The sequence below is a fragment of the Manis pentadactyla genome, chromosome 9 (genome assembly GCF_030020395.1).
Source record: "Manis pentadactyla isolate mManPen7 chromosome 9, mManPen7.hap1, whole genome shotgun sequence".
Taxonomy (NCBI): domain Eukaryota; kingdom Metazoa; phylum Chordata; class Mammalia; order Pholidota; family Manidae; genus Manis; species Manis pentadactyla.
Window position 1 is genome coordinate 118,419,988 of NC_080027.1, and position 22,923 is coordinate 118,442,910.

Consider the following 22,923-nt stretch of genomic DNA (forward strand, 5'->3'; position numbering starts at 1 on the left):
AAAACACTTAAGGAACAAATAATGCCAATCTTAAAAAAACTCAAGAATGGAGGATGGGCAAATACTTCCCAACTGATATTATGAGGCCACTTTAAACTAATACCAAAACTGGACAAAGACAAGGACATTACAAGAAAAGAAAATTATGAACCAGTATCTCTCACAAACCTAGATGCAAAAAATTTTAATACAATATTAGCAAACTGAATCCAGCAAAACATTAAAAAAGAAAAGAAGTGTTCTTTTTCAAAGATTATTTTAGCTATTCTAGCTCCTTGGCATTTTCCTGTAAATTTTAGAATCAGCTTGTCTATTTCCACGCACAGACACACACAAAACTTGATCCTCAAAGAATATAATTAAGAAAGTGAATAGACAAGCATAGATTTGGAGAAATATTTGATGTAAACACAGACACACACCACTGCACACCCTGTGATAGGCTGAGTAACGGCTCGCTCAAAGATATCCATATCTTGATCTGCAGAACCTATGAATTTGTTACTTAAACGGCAGAAAGGAATTTGCAGGAATGATTCAATTAAGAATTTTTAGATGGGGGGATTATCTCGGATAATTTAGGTAGGCTCAATGTAAGCACAATAGTCCTTATAAAAGGAACGCAGGAAGTTCAAAGTCACAAAGAGGAGCCAGGAAGACAGAAGCAGAAAAAGGAGTGAAACGCTTTGAACATGGAGGAACTGAAGTCAGGGGGTCTCTAGGAGCTGGAAAAGGAAAGGAAACAGACTGTCCCATAGCCACTGGAGGGAGCATGGCCCTACTAACACCTTTGTTCCTGCCCAATGAAACCCATTTTGAATTTCCAACCTCTAGAAATATAAGGTAATAATTTTATGTTGCCTTAAGACAGTAGGTTTGTGTTGTTACAGCAGAAATAGGAAACTAATACAGACATACACATGCAAACATACACTACTGTATCAATACAAGATTATTATTTGAATAACAGCATTATTGAGATATAATTCACATATTATATAATTCAACCATTTAAAGATAAAACTAGGTGGTTTTTAATATAGCCACAAATATATATAACCATCACTACAATCCATTTTAAAACATTTTCCTCGCCTCAAAAAGAAACCTGTACTTTTAGCTATTACCTACTGACCCCCAAACCTACCAGCCCTAAGAAAACAAGATTTCACTATTCTATTACTCCATATGGATTAAATCATATCGTATATGATCATAATCTGTGCCTGGCTTCTTTCACTTAGTATGTGTTTTCAAGTTTCATCCATGTTGTACCATATATCAGTACTTCATTCCTTTTTATAGTTTAATAATATTCCATTACATGGGTATACCACTGTTGTTTAGCCATTTGCCAGTTGACAGACATTGGGTTGTTTCAGTCTTTTGACTGTTATGAGCAATGTTGCTATTCGTAACTCTGTACAGTATTCATGTGGGCATATGTTGTCATTTCTTTTGGGTATACACTTAAGAGTGGAATTCTTAGGTCATATATGGAAACTCTGTTTAATTATTTGAGGAACTTCCAGACTGTTTTCCAAAGTGTTATACCATTTTACACTCCCACCAGCAATACATGAGGCTTCCCCGTTTCTCAACATCTTCATTAGCTCCTGTTATTCTGTAATTCTGATTCCTGCCATCCTAGCAGGTGTGAAATAGTATCTCTGTGGTTTTGATTTGTATTTCCCTAATGACTAATGATGCCCAGCAACTTTTCATGTAGTTATTGGCCATGTGTTTGTCCATTTTCAAACTGGCTTTCTTATTGTGTTATTGAGTTGTAAGAACTATTTATATATCCTGAAATCAAGTCCCTTTTCAGATAGATGATTTGCAAATATTTTTCCCATTCTATAGGTTGTCTTTTCATTTTCTTGAGGTGTCATTTGAAGCAGACAACTTTTTCATTTTGATGAAGTCCAAATTACCTATTTTTTCTTTTGTTGCTGGTGTTTTGGCATCATAGCTAAGAATCCTTTGTCAAATCCAAGGTTATAAAGATTTTCCCTTTTTTTTTCTAAGAGTTTTATACTTTTGTATCTTATGTATAGATTTTTTATCCATTTTGAGTTAATTTTTATTTGTGATGTGAGGCAAGGATCCATCTTTATTCTTTGGCATGTAGCTATTCACATTTCAACTATTTGTTGAAAAGACTATTCTTTTCTTATTGAATAGTCTTGGCACCTTTGTTGAAAATCAGCCAACCATAAACAGATGGTTTTATTTCTGGACTCTCAATTGTATTCCATTGATTATGCTTTTCCTGTGCCAGACAATAATGCTTACTGCTGCTTTATAATAAGTTTTAAAATTGGGAAGTATGAGTCCTTCTTTGTTCTCCCCCCTCCCCTGCCCAAGATTGTTGTGGTTATTCTAGGTCCCTTGCAAATTCATATGAATTTTAGAATTGGCTTGTCAATTTCTACAAATAAGTAGTATTTCAAATATCATAGACTACTTCTTTTCTTAACAAATATTTGCAGATTTTCTTCAATAAATGTTTATTTGCTATCTGCCTTTATATCTATTGCCAGAACCTTTAAATCTTGTTTTTAAAATAATTTTCACCAATTTCACTGGAGAGTGGTTCTGCAGAGTCCCTTATATCAGCATGTCAAAAATAAATCTCCTGAACGAAAGATCATATTAAAATCTCCTACAACTCAGTAACAAAGAGATAACCAATCCCATGTTGATGAGGATATCAAACAACTAGAACTCTCATCCACTACTGGTGGGAATATAAAATAATGCAAACACCTCAGAAAATAGTTTGGCAGTTTCTTATGAAGTCCAACACTCTACCTACCCTATTACCCAGCAATTCCACTCCTAGGTATTTGGCAAAGGGAAATTAGGGTTTATATCCACAAAAAGACTTGCATAAGAATGCTCATAGTGGCTTTATTCATAATAGCTTGGAGACAACACAAATCCCCATTAATGAAAAAAATGGATAAGAAAACAGTGATATAGGCATTCAATGGAATACTACTGAAGAACAGAAAGGAATAAACTACCAATTTATGCAGCAACATGGATGTATCTCAAAACATTAGGCTGAGCCAAAGAATCCACACAAACACAAATATGTACTCCATATTCCTTCTATATGATGTTTTAGAACAGCTAAAACTAATCAATGGTGAAAGAAATGGGGACAGTGGTTGCCTGGGAGTGGGGATGGGGATGGGAAAGGGAATTGACTAAGAAGGGGTATGAAATAACTTTCTAATGTGATGGAAGTGGTCTGTATCTTGATGGAAGGGTGGCTTATATCAGTGTATGTCAAAAATCATGAAATTTTAGTTCTTAAGATCTGTGCATTTCACTGAATATAAATTATGCCAGCATTAGAAAAATACAGAGAGGAAAAAAAGACCCAAAATACATAATGCAAGGACAGAAGAGACAGTGCCTGGATCCTTTTAAAGAAAGACTAGTACAGACACCAGTGTCAATAGGATAAATATATACAAAAAGCATAGATAAAGAAGGGACATGGGCTTAGAAGGAAAAAAGGTAAGGAAGTGTATTATTTTTGGAGGGGTGAGGGGAATCTGATCAGGGTCTCTGAAGACTGGATGGAGTATAGAAAACTGTAAAGACTCTTAATGGAAAACTTAGTGGAAGTCAAGGAGTGGTGAGAGATTCTTTGTCATCTGAGAGATCTATTTAGCTCAGCTAATCCCTTGTTTACTGACCTCAGTGCCTACCACGGCCCTGCATCTGCCCTGTGGCCACTGCACACCTACAACCTGGTGGTCAGTTGGCGAGGTGCAGTCCAGGGTTTTGCAGGGCAGGGCGAGGCCCTGTGTGGCTGTAGCTAAAGGGGTCCTGGGAGGGCCCTCACCTGTCTCAGGGGTTGTTCTATTGGGACCTGGTGCCTTTCCTCAGGCCCACAGGGTGAAATCTGTACTTCTGCAAAGATGCTTAGGTGAGAGAGGAGGGAGAACAAAGAGGGGTGGAGAGGGAGAGGGAGAGGAGGACGATGGAGATGGTGTGCAAGGACAATGGAGGTGGTGTGCAAAGCGTTCTCCGTAGAGAAGCCTTCAGTTATAAATCTTTCTCAGACCTTAAACTCTGGTTTTCAAAAATGCTGTGATTTTCCTGTGATGAACAAGTCCCTTTCAAGAGATGAAGAACATGGGCTTTGAAGTAAGGCATTTAAATTACTGTGTGACCCTGGGCAGATTACCAGGCCCCTCGGAGTCCGTTACCTTTTTTGTACATGGAGGTTGTTGTGGGCTGAGTCCTAACTCCCCGATCCCCACCCCACCAGAATGCATGTGTTGGAATCCTGGCCTCTGGGACTATTTGGAGACAGGATCTTTAAAGAGGTAACGAAGGTAAAGTGAGATCACACAGGTGGGCCCTAACCCACTCTGGCTGGTGTCCTTAAGAAGAGGAGACGAGGACAGAGCCAACCACAGGAAGCAGGGAGAGGCGGCCATCCACAACCCAAGGGGAGAGGCCTCACAAGAACCGATCATGCCAACACCTTGGTCTTGGACTTCCAGCCCTCAGAACTGTGAGAAAATAAATTCCTGTTATTTAAGATGCCCTGAAGGTGGTACTTTGTACTGGCAGCCCAAACAAACAAATACAGGGGTCATAATTTCTATTAGCAGAGTTGTTGGAAGGATGAATTGAATAATGTATGAAAAGTATTGAGCACAGTGCCTGGAACATAGTCAATGCCCAGTAAATAGCAGCTTAATATTACTTTTGGAGATGTAAACTGCCACACAATGTGTAAAAGAGACCTTTGGCTTGTGTAAATGGACATAGGCTGGGAAGGACTCGCTCTGTACACCCACAACATACATGTAGTTTGGCATGTTAACAAATGGAGTAGGTCAGTCACAACCATTATCTTATGAGGAAGCCAAGAGCAGGGTATCAACTCTCTGGGGGCAGGACCCCTGACTGGCTGATCAGATTTCTTATAAAGCTAACCAGGCCAGAGGGCCAAATTCAGCCCTTTGCCTGTTTTAGCCAATAAAGTTTTACCAAAGCTAACTACACTCACTGGTTCACATATCGTCTAGAGCTGCTTTCATGCTATGACAAGTAAAGTTGGTTTGTTGTGACAGCAAGTGTCTGGACCTCAAGGCCTAACATACTTATTCTCCGGATCTTTATGGAAAAGTTTACTGTCTTGCCAGTGGGTTTCAGCCCCGGGCAAGTTCACTATGGATTCAGTGAGACCAAGAAATGACAATGGAACGTTCTTGGGGTAATAGGGTGTATACCTGGCTTCATTCTCCCGGTGTAGGTCGAAGCACTAGAATCACGTCCGCACCCAGCAGTCTGCACGTCCATAATCCAGCTGCATCTGCCTCCACAAAGAGCACTGGGCGGAGCTCTTTCTATAGTGACTCAGTCAATACCAGCTCACTGCTAACGGGTGTGGGAGCAGTAGCCTAGCAGGAGGCCAATTACACCATCAATTAGTTTAGGGTCAGGTGAGGATTCTGGCCATAGGAACTTCCATTTTCCCCACATTTACCAACTCTGTCATGGAATCCGATGTAGTAAGGAACTTGAGAAATCTTTCTTCTTCCTTCTCCTCCTTCTTGGTATGAAAAAGAGACTAATACAAAAGGAAAAAAAATGGAGATGAAAGGTAGTTTAGATTCATCCTGTCTAACCTGTCTTTATGGTTATGAGGAAGTGGCAGTTCCAGATGAGGAAGTGTCGATACCCTGAAGGTAATACAGTTCTGCCTCAGTTTCTTCATCTGTAAAGTAGGGACAGTTTGAGAATGAAATATGCTAATATATGTAAAGCCATTAGATCAGTGCTTAGCACACAGATTTTGCGATTATCACCATTACTGTTAATCTCTGTTCTCCTGTGAACATCTGAAAAACTCTTATCTTCTTTTATATATACATAATCCACACCCTTCCCTGCAGAGGGCATGGTTGCTGGGGGCGGCTGAAAGCTGCAACTGGAAAGGAGGAGACAAGCAACCAAAGGTACCTGCCTGGCACCAAAGGCGGCTGGATGGATCCCTCCTTACTTCCCTCTACCCCCCTCTTCCCACCATCCCCATTCCAGCCAGCCTGTGCTAATAGAATTCAGACAGTAACACAATCCCCAGGCTCTGAATTCCTAGAGGATCCTGGCTGGGGGCTACCAGGAGCTGGCAGGAAGCCAGGAGGCAGGAAAGCTCTGATAAAGATCAAGTACCCACAGCCCCCCCATTTCACCCAGGGCTGCCTCCCTGAGCCTGGCCTCAGCACAGGTTTGCAGATTTTCTCCAATTGACTGCCTGCAGAGAAAGTGTTCAAGCCAGAGAGCCTCAGGAATGGGAGTCTAATCAGACCCAGGTGTAGAGAAACTTCCCGTCCCTTCCCCTTGTTCTCGTTGCTTCCACCCCAACCTGGGAGGAGACAGCAGTGGCCTGATCCAGGGAGGGCCTTTCCGACGGGGGGGAAACCTGGTGGCCAGAGCCCCTGCCCGCGCCCCCCTCCCCACTCCTTCACACGTCCTGCTTCAAGGCTGGAGCTTAGGGACGTCCTCTCTCGCATCCTCCCAGGGAGCCTGGATCCAGACTAGGCTTTGAGTCCTCTTTTCTTCACCCAAGATCAGTGAAATTGGAAGCAACAAATACAAGGTAGTTGAGACAGAGAGGGAAGGAGGGCAGAGTCATGGCCCCCTCCAAACCCCCAGGCTGTGAGGAGACACAGCCCCCACCTAGAGCTCCCTGGCTGGGGGCAGAAACATGAGGCACTCACCGGAGAGAAGAAGACAGCAACTTATTAACAAGAACATAATTAGTAGCAGCTGGACAGAGCTGTAAGGGGTGTACAACCCACTGCTGCAAGGCTGCCTCTGACGGGAGAGAGTGGTGTGGGGATGTGTGAAAATTCCTCTTTGACTCTTTTAGGAAACAAATTCCTGGCAGAGCATGAACAACTCTGGCAATAAACTGCCTGGAGTGCTTCCTGCTTCCTTCTCCCTGAGATTCAGAATCAACACTTCCTGAACACTTGTCTGCACCAGGCACCATGTAGGCGCTTCTGCACGCAGTTGACTCTCATTATTCGTGGAAGTTCTGTTCAATGAAGTCGCTGTGAACACTGAATTAGCTTTACTATGGCTCCTGGGAGAAATGCAGGGTTAGACTCCTGTGAGCCCTTGGTTACAACATTTTCATCAACCCATCGATACATAACCTTGTTTTATGGGAGCTTCTGTTTATTTAATAGGTATCGTTGATCCATTAACATTGAACTTGTGAGGTTGATGCACTGTAACTCATACCTGAAAGAAGCGTATCTAACACATGTTATTTTCTCCCTAAGGCACATCACAGCCTTCTTCTCCTTAGAAACAGTAGGTGACAGTCAGCACTGCACTTGGGGGCCATTTTAAACAGTGAAGTCAACAAAAAGCCACAAAAATGCCCAAAATATGGCACTTAATAGGCCATACAAAGGACACTGGCTTATAGGATGAGAGCTGAAACCAGATGGCAGAGTATTCCTCGTTTGACCTCAGCTGGAAATGTACATGTCAGGTGACTCAAATTTTCTGCTTACATTGTACATGTTGGAAAATGATCCCAAAGCCCTACAAATAGTGATTTTTGCCTTACAAATAAAGGCGAATTTGCAAATACAGAATTTGCAAATAATGAAGATCAACTGTATATTACCCCATTCATTTCAAATACTCCCATGTGGTGGGAATTACTGTTCCCACTTTAAGGACTGGAAAACTGAGGCCCAGAGGAGTTAGGTGATTTGCATAAATCACAAATTTATGATACAGTATAGTGAACTTATCCAGCTATTGGTGGGCTGTCTATCTGATTTGGGGATGCTTCTGGGGATGGGCAACCATGCCCCACATTCCTGTATCCCCATATTGAAGCTTCCTGAGTATAAAGAGGATCTCTCCTATGGTTTATTCCCCAAGAGCTCTGAAAGCATATTCTTGAAAAATCGGCTCCGTCCCCCTTCTGGATCCAGCTACCGCTACAACCTCACAGGACATAACAGTCTGGGGCGAGTGTGGTGGGGGCCACAGGTAGGCTTTGCATGATTCACTCAATGGATGAAACAGATATTGGTCCCCTGCAATTGGCTTAGCCCAATGCTGAGTTCCGCTCAGGGCCACAGGATGACAGGAAACATCTCAGTCCTGGCCCTCTTTCAGGGAGGTTACGTGTGCTATGGGGAGACTAAACAGGACATAGATCATGGGCTGGTCAGAACTGTCCCAGGTGCAGTGCTGAGCCTGGGGAAGGACTTCAGTGGGTATGGAGAGTCTTGAAGCAGGCTTCAAATGCTAAGAGGGAGGAGATGGAAGCAAGTCCAGCCATCAAGAAAGTAGGAACAGGCAAAGCCTTTGACAAACCAGTATGGCTGGGTTTGCAAGCTGGGGCTGCACAAGCCATCACAGTCTCTCGGTTCCCTCCCCATCAACACTGAGTAGAGCCTAGGGCAAGTTCATCCAGGTTCCTCACCAGTGACAATGGGGCTTCAGCCCCTTCCAACTTCTGAGCCCCTGGGCATGAAGAGCCAACACAGACACCCAGCCTGCAGTAGGATGTGCTACACAGATGAAATGCCCTGGCTGTGGTGCAGGGGCAGCCATCTTTACCTGCAGAAACCCAGAGCTCTCTCAACCCCACCAGTCCATTTATTCCATCCTTCCTCAACATCCCAATCTGACTTCTCCCCCTTCAATTGAAATAATACCATTTTCACAACAGTCACCAATGACCTTCATGTCACTACATCCAAGGCATGATTTTTTAGTCTTCAACTAACTGGATCTCTCTCTCTCTTAGAACGTAATTGTTCTAAGAGAACATAATTGTAATGACATCAGTGAATTTTGCATTCACTACTATTTTCCCAGCACCTAAAACATAGAAGGTACTTGATGAATGAATGGATGAACTTTGTTCCAACAGATTTTGTGACGCCACACTCTCTAGTTTTCCTCCTACCTCGTCTGCTCCTTCTCTGTCTCCGTTGTAGACTCATCTTCATCCTGCCATGTGGGATCACTCCAAGCCTCCATGATAGGCTTTTTTCTCTTCTCATCTATATTCTCTTTCCTTGGAAGATCTCCATTACCTTCAATCACCATCTGCAGCAGATGGTATTGCCCAAGAATAGTCATATCTATATATTTATCCCATTCCACACACTCTTCCTGCAATGCAACTGACACCCTTCCACCAAAAAATGGGGTCTGAGTTTCCCCCTGTTGACTCTGTTTGGCAGTTTATGACTGTTTTGGTCAATGAAATATGGTGGAAGTGATACTATATGGCTTGTGACTTTAGGTCATATAAAGGATACAGTTTTCAACTGGCTCTCTCTCTTAGGATTTTCACTTTTGAAACCAATACATCCTATTGTGAGAAAGCCTAGGCCACACAGAGAGGCTACATGTGGGTGTTGCAGGCAACAGCTAAACAGCTAAGCCGAGATCCCAGTCTTTGAGTCTTTCAGCTGAGACCTCAGACACTGTGGAGCAGTCATGCCCTCTGTACCCTGTCCAAAGTCCTGACATACCAAGACTATACGAGATAATAAATGATTATTGTTTTAAGTCACTAAATGTTGGGGTAATTTGTTACTCAGCATTAGACAACCACTACACCATGTATGCTGATATCTCCTACATTTACACTTCTAGATCAATATATCCAAATTCCTGCTCCTCATCTCATTTGGATGTCTCAAAGGAACCACATCCTCACCATATTCAAAACTAAACTCTTATTATCCCAAAAGTCTTCTCCTTTTCCAGTATTCTCTTTCTCAGTAAATGGCTCCACTTTGCAACTAGTTTCACAATCTAGAAACATCCTCAACCCTTTCCTGTCTCCCCTGACCCACAACAAATCCATCAACAAATTCTGTCAATTTTTTCCCTTAAATGTCTAACAACGTCTCTTCATCCTCACTACCATCCTGTTCCAAACCACCATCACTACTCATCTGCCTCCACCTTTGCAGTAGTTCCCTTTCTTTCCAAATCTCTCCTGATTCTCCTCAATTTGTTCTTTACACTGCAATCAAAGTAATCCTTATAATGAACATTTGAATGATTCTTCCTTGCACATAAGATCAAGACCAAATTCCTGAGCACGTGCTAGGCCTTAGGCGATCTAGCTCTTGCCTAACCTCGAAATCCATGCCATCCTCCCTTGGACCTCTGCTTTGCACTACACTGCCCTTTATAGTCCCTGCATTGAGCTATGCTCTTCCCAAAAGAAGGATGTGAACATGTGGTCACCCTCCCAGGAAAATCCCCTCTGTCCCACATCTTTTGGCTAGTTAATTTTTATTCATTCTTCAGATTTTAGCTCAACCAAGGATTCTCCTAACTCAACCTGACCATCCACCATCCCTTATGTATGGTCTCCTGTTATATGCTGTCATAGCTCCAGGTACTTTTTAATTATAGCTTATGTCTCTCTATTTACTGCATATCACCCATAGATTACTTGATTAATATCTCCCTACAAGACCAAAAGCTCCAAGCTGGCAGTAACCATGTTTGTTTCTCCCCTAGGGCTGCAAGAAGATTCTGTAAATATCTATTGCTTGTGGAATGCATGGCTTAGGGGCTAGATACCAAGTGGATGACCAAACAGAAAGTTCCAGTCTTGAGGCCATGATGCTCATTTCTGTTTTATGACTCCAGTAAGCCAGGGAGATATTTGACATGAACTACACCGCTCTTTTTCCCCTTTCTAGAAGACATATTTTCTTTCTACAGAATATACATTTTCTTCAGATTTCAGACCTCAGCACCAGTGTGAGGGTGAGGTTGGGGGTAAGGGATCGCAATTAGTTTAAGCCAATCATGATAATCTCTTTGCCCAGAGCTGATTTAGAAATAGGCAAAGGACACAAGGCTGGTGAGATGGACAGGGAAATTGAGTTTTTAAAACAGAAAGGAAGATGTTCTTCAGTGAAGATGTGATGCTTGGAGGCATTATAACCTCTTGTGGCCCTGAGAAAACACAGGCCCCATAAATGACAGGGGTAAAGTCTACTGATGGAGAGAACCCAGCAGACAAAATAATCACCCCAGAAGTGTCTGTGATATGGGACAACAAATTGTTGCTTACAGGGTTAAGCCAGAGTTTCTCAACAACATCACTACTGACATTTTGGGCAGCTTAATTCTTTATTTGGGTGGCTGTTCTATGCACTGTAGGGTATTGAGTGGCATTGCTGGTCTCTAACCCTTTGATACCAGTTGCACCCAACATCCCAGTTGTGACAACCAAAAATGTCTCCCAGGGGATTAAATAATCCCTGGTTGAGAACCACTAGTGTGGGCCAACTGAGCTAAACTTTCTATTACTTGCAGCCGAAAAGCCTTCACCTGATACAGCTCCCCCCTGAACTTTGTTATCCGTAACAGACTATCTCTTTTTACCATTCTATACCTACATGCGCCTCCAGCTCCAGACCTGCACACAGACCCGTGTACAGGATCGTACCTTCCCACCAACTGCGGTCCACCCTCCCTTCCTTACCTCTGCTTCACTCAGCCACTGCTCTGGCCACATCCCCAACCATTTCTGCTTTCACTGTCTCCTGCCGCTTACGGTGGGAGCTGATGACTGGGAATATAGTTATGTGCTCTTGTTCTGACACGGAGCTCTGCTGCTTCTCCACTTCATCAGGCTGAGGCTAATGAAATTTCCTTCAAATCACCCCCACCAAGGCTCTTTGCCCAGGCTTCCATTCCTGCCTCATTAGCTCCATCAGTTTATCCATCCATCCTTCCAGCCTTCCATCCATCCACTATTGGACACATACTGTGCACACTTATCATGTACTAGGAGCTACAATAGGTAGGCAGGCACTGGGTAGCAAACTGGTTAAGAGACAGAAATTGACTTCAGACATGTCCTTAAGGAGCATACAGTCTGGCTAAGAAGATGGTCCACTAAGCCAATAAGAAGTGCCACTAATGTTGAAGATATCCGACCCATTAAGAAAAAAAATGTTTTCACACCCCGAGTAGCCCTCACATTTGATTAGGCACTCAAGATGATGCTAATAACAATCTTCATCTTTAGGTGCAGCAGGCCTGGCAAGACTGTATCTGCCACTGTGGTTAGTCCAGTTCCAGTAAATGATGACCTTGGGAGAAATAAGAGGGCCTGAGTTTCAGCATATTCTGTTAAGTCAGACTTTTTTTTTTCTTTCCCTTGGACTTTTCTCCAACTGGTCTGAATTAGTGAGGTCCAACTGTTTCTATTTAAAGAAGAAGGCAACAAATCTCCAGGGTGTGCCTCCAAAAATCCTGCCAGACACACACACACACACACACACACACACGCACATGTATACACCACCCCCCATTATCCGCATGCTGTGCCCCAGGAACAGGGACGCACACTGACACACACTGACAGGCAGTTAAGGAAAAAACAGAAATTGGGCATCAGCTCAGACAGCTTGAAGCGAAAGAGATGAAGGACGGCAGCAGGAGGGGCTAGAGGGGGGTTGGGGAAGAAACGGTTCCAAGCACAACAGAAAAGGTCTCGCCTGAAGATTCTGGATTTCCTCTTTGGTTCTTTCAAAGAATAAGTCCCTGGTTCTATTTGGCTGGGGAACCAGCACTTGTGGGGTGTGGCCTTGGGCTCCTTCGTCCCCTTCACAGTGACTCTATTGTTCAGAAACTACAGCCAATTTATGGAAAGAGGTGGAATGTTTATGTAACTGACTCTGCTTTAGACAAGGCGTTTGAAAGGAGAAAAAAATGACAGATGGAAGGAAGCCAGTTCAAACAGGGTTTTTCTTCCTTTCTGGACACAGATGTTGGAAAAAAGGAGGAGAGGGAAGGAGGGAGAGAAGAAAGTCAGGGACTGAGAGCGAATGCCAAAGGCCGAGCTGTCAGGAGACAGCCAGAGTCTGTCTTTGTGGCCAGGGGCAGAGCCTGGAGCAGAACCTCCAGGTTTGGAAGCTGCTGTTTTAATTAAATGGGTCAACCCCGTCGGAGCAGCGCTGGTGTGGGGTCTGGACCTCATTAGCCTAAAGTGGGTGGAGTAGGGCTGCCCAAGGGGGAGCGAATCCCCTGGTGTGTACGTGGGGGGTGGGGGCCAGGGATGAGGGAACTTTTTTACTGCCTTCCCCAAAGCCAGGCCCCAGGCAGCTGGAGCTGCCAGGAGGGCCAGACCACAGATGGAGAATGCACTTCATTAAGCACGGAGTCCGCTCTGCAGCCTGGAGGCCCAGGCAGACTGGGAAAATCAGAACTGCTCTGAGAAGGAGTAGCCGGGACAAATCTCACCCCTCCACCCAGCCCAAGTGGCTGGGGACTTAGGAGAATGAACCACATACCTGTATCTTCCCTTGAACCTTAGGAGCTGACTTCCGGCACGGAAGATCAAGGCATGAGCAGAGGAAATGAAATCTTTGTCTTCCAGTTATAGGATCCCTGTCCTTGGGAGCCCCCATCTGATAGGGGAGATAGTTCCCTGATCCTAGGGAGCCCAGTGTGATAGGGAAGACCCAATATCTGTTCTTAGGGTCCAATAGGTAGCCCTTAACCCTGGGGTCTTTGATCTGATGGGGAAGACAGGATTGTAGTAAACGAAACAGGTATCAAACTCATGCAAAATCAGCACAACAGGCTCCAGGGAATTTCATGCAAAGTGGGGCCATGGTATACTAAAGGACTTACACTTACAGTGGGACTGGGTTCAGGAGGGTTCCTAGAGAAGGGTGGTTTTGAGCAGCAAGGTGGCCATGGCATGGCAAGGACAATAGGACAATAGCCTGCACATGGGAGTCTGCATGTCGTACATTCCCAGCTCTTAGGGAGCGGGACTTAGAAGCCCACGTCCCCAGATGTCTCAGTTTGACTGGTTGAGAGCAGTGAGGCAGGGCCTGGATGTCCCACATCTGATAGTAGGAAAATAAAGACAGATCAACTGACTGCCAAGCTTTCCCCCAAGAGATTCAAACCTAGACACTAGGATTGCTGGGTCAGGCTCCAATAATATCCCTGTCAGCACATCCTAGAGGACAGAGATCTGTCAGGTCAGGTGTCTCCCCAGAATAAGATGACCGTATAAGTTATCATCTCAATGGGACACTTTGGAGAGGGGAAGGGATATTGTTAATAATTGTGCTGGGCACATAGGCATAAACCAGGCCTGTGCCAGATAAATCAGAACATTTTGCTACCTTCCCTTCCTAAAATCTTTAAGGGTCTGCATGTGTGTGCAGCTGAGGTTTTAAAAAACCAAAGGATTAGCTTCAAATATCTTCCTCTGCACCTCAATTCTATTTAAAGATTTTTGGAGGCACATGATTACTATGCACATAACATAAACCATGTGTATAACTAGTGTGTGTAGGTACTTATGAATTTATGAATACTGTGTGTGTAGATATACATGCCTATGTCTGCACAGATATATAGAGATATACACACATTTAATACAGAAGTCTCATGAATTTTCAAAAGTTATTTCAATTAAAATGAGAGACCTCAAAGAACTGAGTTCTTATAGCAAACCTGAGACTACGTCCCCAGCATCCCAATATATACCTTTATCATAGGGATATATTATTCACGGTTGTGCAAATCTTTTAGATACCCTCTTGGTATCTTGATAGCTGTCCAGAGTATACATCCCACCTTCCCAAGAAAAAGTAAAACAAAATGAAACTGCCCACATTTTGCAGTTTTCCTTGCTGCGAGGGGGTTGGTAAGTGATTTAAGTTCTACCAGCCAGATGCACTTTGGGCTCAGAACAGAATTACCCCAGGGGACAAGGATGTGGCAAGGGTCATCTCTGTGTTGGCAGCAGACGACAGCAGGCAGTGTGGGCTGGAGCTAGCAGTTTCCAGCTCCTGACAGAGGCAGCAGCTCCCTTGGCAGCCCTGTCGGCCGTGTCTCTGAAGATCTGCCTAGAAACTCCGCCAGGGGTCTCTTTTTTCAGTCCTCTCAATATCCTTAATAAATCTCTTTATGCTTTGGTTTACCAAGGACCTGGATAAATTCAGAGGAAGCAGAGAAATCCTGGATAAGCCGCTGACCCTCTTCAGGCTTCAGTCTCCTTCTCTGTTAAATGAAGGAGTTGGAACAGCTCACTAATCTTTTGGATATCATAGGCTCTATTAAAAATCTGATCTTTCTCCTTGATGACCCCCATCCCCCAAAAAGGCATACTTAGTATTTTCTCTAAAATTTAAAAGAGGTTGTGGACCCTTCAAAGTCCATTTCTTCAGTGAGGGTTTTAATCAGACACCCAAGGAGATCTAAAACCCCCCAATTTTAAGAATAATGTGTGCTGAAGTCTGATGATTTTAGAGAATTCTGTGTTGAAAAAACCTGCTTATCTTGGCTCTGCCCCTTGAAAGAGTTGTTTGCTTTACTGAGCCAGTCTTCGCATCTGTAAAATAAGGACAGTAATAACTGCCCTGGCAGCCTTACAGGATGGTTAGGGGAATTCTACCATAGTAGAGGGAAAGGGTTTTGTAGGCTATAGTGTTTTTATAAATGCAAGAGTTTAATTAGCCAGCTTACTTTTCCTGTTTCTACTACTTCAGGGTGATGGTGGTGACATTAAGCCGGAGGTCACAGAGTTCCTGGTATGAGAACTGAACCTCACCAATGTTCTCTTACCAACAGGTAGTCAGTCCTCTTCCCACTCACGGGGCCTCCCTAAGGCTGCATCCTGTCCCACAGACCAGCCATCGAACCTCACTTCCCTCAAAGCAATCTGTTCCTTGTAGTCCTGCCTCCCTCCATTCAACACACTGGCCGTGTCTGCCTAGTGGCATCTTTCAGATCCTGCCCTTTCTGGGACAGTCACACACTCATTCATCCACTTCTAGTCAAACAACATGGCAGAGAGCAGTCAGGGAGGAACAATGGACTTGATGTGTGTATTGCCATTTGTTCCAGTCTGTGATCTTCCCATCACTCCTATTTCTCAGACTTTATGTCTAAATTTGGGGCTCAGAACATAAGATCCCAGGGCTTATTCCCTCTTGGGGGTATTCTGCACTCACATGTCAGTGCAGAGACAGGCATGGACAGCCTGATTAGAGGCTGGGACACACACACGTATGCTCAGTCACCCTGGGACTACTGTGTCTGTCACAGGCCTGACCTGGCCTGCATGGCACTGAGGCACTACATCAAAGGAGGGGAGTGGTGTAGCTGGCGGTTATGCGGGCATGCGGCTCACCTTCCTGCCAGTATTTTCCCTGACAAGACATTACTTGCCACCCACATCCTCCCTGTCTTGTAGCAGAGAAGATTAAAGACTCCTCTGTTCCCAAAAAAGGCCCTTGCCACCCTGGGGACACTGCCGTCTGCAGCCCTGCCATACCACTGCCTGCCCAGTCCTGCCTCTACTCACTCTAGGAGGACCCCCCACACTACCTCCTGGGGAGCCGGGAGGGTGTGAGGAGGGACGGGGCCAGAGCCTGGCCACCCCAACTTACTGGCCTTCGGTGCCTGGGAGTTTTCCCTAGACAATCTCTGGCAGTGGCTTCTGATGCCTTTCTGCGGTGCCACAGCCTTGAGCTAGAGGGCTGGGCCTGAGGGTCTCCAAGAAGGCAGGGAGGAGAAGGGGTGTGGTTGTGAGCCAGGTGGGAGCTGCATGTCTCCCAGTACAAAGGATCATGGGGACCCAGGTGGAGACCCACAGCCAGGCCTTGGCCTAGGCCAAGGGTTCGGGACTCTGCTGTCTAGCATGGTAGCCACTACACACGTGACGACTGAACACCTAAAGTGAATCTTGCCCTAAATAATATGTGTTGTTAGCACAAAATACACACCAAATTTCAAAGACTTAATACAAAACAAAAAGTAATATAAACTATCTCATTCATAATTTCAAATAGCCTGGGCAATAACCTGTTGGAGTGATAATGTTTTATACATATTGGGTTAAATTCATTGTATTATTGAAATTAATGCCATGCTTTTCTTTGAATTAATTTTTTTAATATGGCTGCTGGAGAATTTAAAATCGCGTGCATGGTTGCCATCGTATTTCTCCTGAACGGTGTTGGTCCTGTCAAATGCGAAGAGCCCACCCAGGGCAGTCATCTTTGGAGAGAGGACCAGTAAGAGAGTGCCTGCCCTGTCCACCTCACGGTCCTCACCCACAAACTTCCACTGGGATCAGGGGCCTCTGAAGAGCTTATCTGAAAATGAGCCAGACCTGGAACTAGAGGCAGAGCCCCTGACGCCCATTCCAGTTCCCTCAAGACCAGTGCCTCCTCCACTCCAGCCCTCATTGTCCCCTGTCATCCCCACCCATTCCTTCACTCTCAGGGCTGGGCTGATGAAATTGTAGCTTGTGGTGGAGAGGAGAGAGAAGGTACCCCTAGAGTCTGGGGCATCTGTCTAGGGGACCTTCCCTACTGGACTCACTGAGTTTTCAGGGACCAGGGATTGGGCCTGAGGGTGGGGCTAGTACATGTTTCTTCCTGCTGGGAGGGCTTGTCACAGCCTCCGAGCTCAGAGAGGAGCAATACCCCTTCCAACGCAGGGCATGTTCTATTATTTATTAACCCTGAGGAGGGCTGCCCACGCTGGCCTTCCAGCTGGTTAATTGGATCTCATGACAACTTTTTTAAAGGGAATTTTCTGAGGAACAGTGTTGTGTCCTGCCCCAGGGGTCCTGTGAGGTTTCCTTCATCTCCTTGAAAATACAGCCACTGCTGTGTAACATATAGAGCTTCAAACATACATGTCAGGGTAGTCCTGGCCCCATTGGAAGCTGTGGTGGGACTAACATAGCCGCTGATGCTCAGGGATGGGAAATAAGTCCCTTTTTGGCAGAGATGAAGAAAATATACACTGTGTCTGCTATGTGGGGACTGCTGGTTAATTTGTGTGCCATTTCTGCTTTGATTACAGCCCCTGGTAGGTGAAAGTATGCTGTTTATCAGAATCAGAATGTCATAGGTTTGTACTTCCTACTGGTAAGGAGACTCCAATAAACATAAGGTCTTGTGATGATAGTTATTATCAAGGCAGAGGCCCCTACTTAAACAATTACTTTGGAAATAGGCAGCTAAACACTAGTATGTTCCAGATCTGCTCATTGTCCTTTCTCTGTGGTCAGTTCTGCTATGGTTAGGCCTTCATCCAGAGGATGCTCAGGGGTGGACGTGGGAGAGTCCCCTGCCGATTTATGGTTACCCACTGTCCCATGGCCTAAGAAACCAAATAAAGAGAGGCACAAAGCCTGCTGTGCAAAATCTACACATACCCCTGCCTGTGTTGTCAAGGACAGGCAAGAATTGTTGGTGTTATGGTAGGATTTACAGCAGAGCTCTTTGAAATGTTAGATTCCTGCTAGAATAGGTTCATTTATAGGAAGGGTTGATGAGGACAGAGGCTGGGAAACTTAAAGCAAGAAGGCAGGGGGCTAACTCCCTGCCCGGTGTCTCTTGTGCTGAGTTCTCTAACACTAGACACTGATAGCAAATAGGTGCTCATTGACCACCGTTCCATGGACTGCTGAAAATGCTATCTTGCGGCTTAGAAAGGACCCTGGAGAAAAAGGGATGGAGGGCAGGCACTGAGGCACCGAAACCCCTAGAGATGAGGCTGCAAGGAGCTCAGGCAGCCAGGGAATCCTTTTGTCTGTGGGCTTTCTTCCTCATGGACTTGCTCATACCTCCTAAGTTGTGCCCCACATCAACAAGGACAATGATTACAGAGCTGTTAGTACTACATGCCTACATTGTGTGAAGCGACTTACATCCATTATCTAGTTACACATCCCAATAATCTAGTCATGTGGGTATTATCATTAGGCTCAGTTTACTTATGAGGAAGCTAGAACTAAGGGAAGTCATTTGCTAGCCACGAAACATTTATAGTAACTATGTGTTCATAAACCATTGTCTCGTGGTCACAAAGTTAAGTGAAGTCAGGATGTAACTAAGGCCTCTGATTCCAAAACCCACGTTTATTTCCTATTTTATAATGCCTTTCCAAAGCAAAACAAACCCAAAAAACCTATGATTCTAGTTGAAGAGTCCATCATAGAGAGGGGGGAATATTACATTTTATACATCACGGAATAGCCTATAATAGCCAGGGAAGCCTTCCTGCAAAAATGTGGGCGTTGAATTAATTGGCCTTAAGGGGGAGTTACTCTTTGCATAAGCAGACGGGAAGAGGTCAGCCCAGGCTAAGCGAAAAGCAGGGTTAAAGGATGAGAGAAGGAAGAAGCAGGTCAGCAGGAGAGGACATTGAAAGGACAGGCATGGCTGGAGCAGAAGATTCACTACAGGGAGCAGGAGGTGGGGCTGGGAAAATAGCATTGAAGGTCAGGCCTAGGAGGTTAAGAACACTTGTTAGGTTGGTGATTTAGGACAATCAACTATGGAATGTCTGGGAGGGAATGCCTGGGGACCACTAGGGAGCTTCTGGGAAGGAGTAAGGGCTGGGTGGGTAGGTCAAGACTACAATACCAGTAGTTTTTTAATTTGAAGATAACTAGAGGGAGGGAAGTGACCAGTTGTGGGAGCAGATGTTCCGTAACTGAGAATCGGTTTGGAGTATGTAGACAGAATATCCCTCCCTGCAGCTGTTCCCTGCCCATACATACCACACACACACACCCCAAATCCCACACTGCATGGTAAAAGACTGCATTCAGACCTGGAGTCTCCAGCCCACCCACTGAACACTCCTACCCTACAGACCTGGCTGGGGACTAGGGTCCCTTCCCAGTTCCTTCCGGCCCCTTCTGCAGAAAGGCTGAGACATCCCTGTTTCTCCAGCCTCTTGCTTCTCTAATTTTATGATTGTATGAAAATAAGGTTCCCAAATTGCCTTTAATTAGCTTTAATAAGACAGCCTTTTTGCTAATTAAAATGATTATTAAGAAACCATTTATTGAGAAGGAACAGTTGTTAGAACCTAGGAGAATTCTGAACTCTAAATAATAACAGCAGCAGCCCCCAGCAGCCCCGTCAGGTCAGGCCACCAGTTCACTTGCGGATTCCTGAACTTCGACGGGGTGGACTCGGGATGGTGCTCCAGGATTCCACAATTCTCCTTCCCCAGGCACCTCTGGGACCAAATGCTGCTGGCATTCCTAAGGCTGCTCCCTTCCCCAGCACTGGGGCTCTTACTGTGGAATACCCGCCCTCCCCCTTAAGTAAGGTGGTGGTGGGGGGCGGTTTGCCTATCAGAGCCTGGGGCAGCCGAAGCTAAGCTGGGCAGACAGAGCTCAGCGAAACCTGGAGACTCACTTCATCTCCCTGGACCCCCGCCTCCCAGACTGTGAGAAGGGTAGGTGGGCCTGGATGGCCTGGAAGTTCCCTTCCCCTCTGGACCTTGGCAATGCTAAATGCACACCTTTGGGTAATGTGGGATCTCGGGACTGGCAGAGAAGGCAGCTCATTTCAGTTCTCTCCTCCCCCTGCGTGAGGGCTGCACAGGCAGTGGAGGCAAGGGACTCCTCTAGAGAAACACCTGCGGAGCCGCAGAGACGCCCATCTCCCGCAAGAAAGAACTGGCGCGGTGCAGCGAGGCGAGACCCTGCCGCTGGGCCCCAGGCGCAGAGGCGGAGCTCCGCGGTCCCCCTGGTCTCCGGGTCCTCTGCCGAGGTTCTCCCTCCTGCCCCTGCTCCACTCCTCGCCTGCCCCACCCCGCGTCCCCGCCGCCGCCTGCGCGGCTCCCGCAGATCCTGGGTGATGGCAGAAGGCTGTGCTGGCATCCACCCTTCCCGTGCGGAGGGGGCTGCGGCCCGGAGTTGAGGAGGACCGGGACGGGAACCTCTTTCTCATACCCGGGACGGGGGTGGGGTGGGGGGGCGGGGCGGGTGTGGAGGTTCACGTCTAAGTAGCTGCAGCAGTCGGGGCTGCTGGAGGAGCCCTGGACTTTCCCTGGGGGCATCATCTGGGCCATCTGCCTTCCAGGGTCGCGGATCCAGCTGCGCTCTGACCTCCCCTTCCCCACGGCCCCCCCACTGGCCTCCCGGGAATCTGGTCATCTTGATGTCCCGCAGCGTATTACAAAGAGGCACGTTTGGGGGTTTTTGTTTTAATATTACAGTGAAAAGAACGTAGGCTCTGAGTCACACTACCCTGGGTTCCAATTCAGTCGGCCGAGTGTACTACCTTCAATGATCCTTTGTGACACTCAGCTGAACCCTAGTTCCCTACAGTTTCCTCCCCACGGAGCAGCTGTAAGGATTATATGCAATAACGCAGGTCAAGTTGCCAAATAGGAAGCCTGAGACAGAAGGCTAGTGTGGGAGGAAATGTGCACTTGCCCTCAGACAGAGAAGGCAAAGAAAAGCCTTTAAGGCCCTAAACCCAAGGCTTGCCAGCCAGCCCCACCCTCCTCTGGCCCTCGGCGGCGGCCAGCGCCTGCCTGGGCCTGTTGTCACCTGGGCGCAGGTTGGAGTCAGCGGGGGTAGGGGTGGGGGTGTTAAGAAGCCCGCCCCGGAGTCCCCAGCAGGGGCCATTACTCGCCAGTCTCTGGGGTGGGGCCGGGGCCTGGCTGCTCTCCGTAAAAAGCTCCCCGGGGGTTCCGTGGTGCAGCCAGAGTTGAGAACCGGTTTCGCTGAAGGCAGAAACAAAGACCTTGATGCGGAGAGAGGGAAGGGAACCCCTCCCATCTGCCGGTGGCCCCTTCGCACCACACTCACAGGCCCACGGACACTGTCACGTGCAGGCCCATGCACACACGCTGCCACGGACACACACACCACAGCCTTCTCCGGGCAAGCCCCGTGGCCGGGGCCCCGGCGGAGCCCAGGACGCCTGCGGTGGGGCCCGGAGGTGCAGCTCCGAGAGTCGCGGCCGGGGGAGGGCTGCTGTCGGGGACAGCGCGGCTCCTCTGAGCCGGGGGCGCTCCGCAGAGCCCCCGCCGGGCCGCGCGGCGCTGGCTCCGGCTCTTTGTTATGCTAATTCTCCTTCCCAGCTGGTGCCAGCTGCCTGCACAATGAGCGCCCCGGGCCCTCGCCAGCCCTCGCCAGCCAGGGAGTTGAGGGGGCGGGACGGGGCGGGGGGGGGTGCCCGATTTCTGCAGCCGGGGCCCCCTCCCAGGTCCAGCGGCAGGGTGGTGAGCCGCCCAGTAAACATCATTCCCTCCTGCCCTCCCCTCCCCTCCCCCATGCTTGCAAGGCCGCGCCCCACGGGGCCTGCAGGGCATCCACTGATTCATTCCAGTCGCCCGGGCTGCCGGCCCTCCAGGTGCCAGGGCTTGATGTAAAGGAAAGGGCTCCTCGGCGGCTCGAGAGCAATGCGGATGAAAGAGAAAGCCGCCTCCCGGACCACACAGCTAATCCTCCCATAAACCTCGAGCAAATAAGGGGAGAGGAAGAACAGGCCGGCTACAGATGTGGAGCGGAGCCTCCGGGGATCCCCAAATTAAAACTCGTGCAGGGGAAGCACTTGGACCACCACCAAATGACACTAATTGGGTTATGGGACCATAATCTTGGCTCGTATGAAAAAACCAACAACAGTTATAGTCACAGCTGCAAGGATTGTCTTCATAAAAAGACGGGGGAAAGTCCGCTCTTTTATTACTCGTAACCATAAGAGAGAAGAGGGTTCTCGGATCCCCCGCCTGCATGGGGCTGGCTGGCTGGTTGCTTGAGGGGTAAGATAACCTTGTGCCAGAAGGGAGTATTGCTGTGCGTGGCTGGCTCCGGATGTGTGGAGCTAATGGGCTAATGGGTGGGGAAGGGGGTAGGGCAGCACTCTCAGGGGAGGCGGAGGGTAACTATACTTGAGACACCCCGGGGGAGCATGACCTATCTGGAGGAATGTATTTCAGACAATAGGTTAGCAGCCCTATGCAGGAAACAATCATTTTGTACAGGAAAACTCCAGAGATGTGTTCTTTAAGAAACATCCAGAAGCAGTTTTCATGGTTTCACTGGAAGAAAAAGAAAAAGGAATTCTG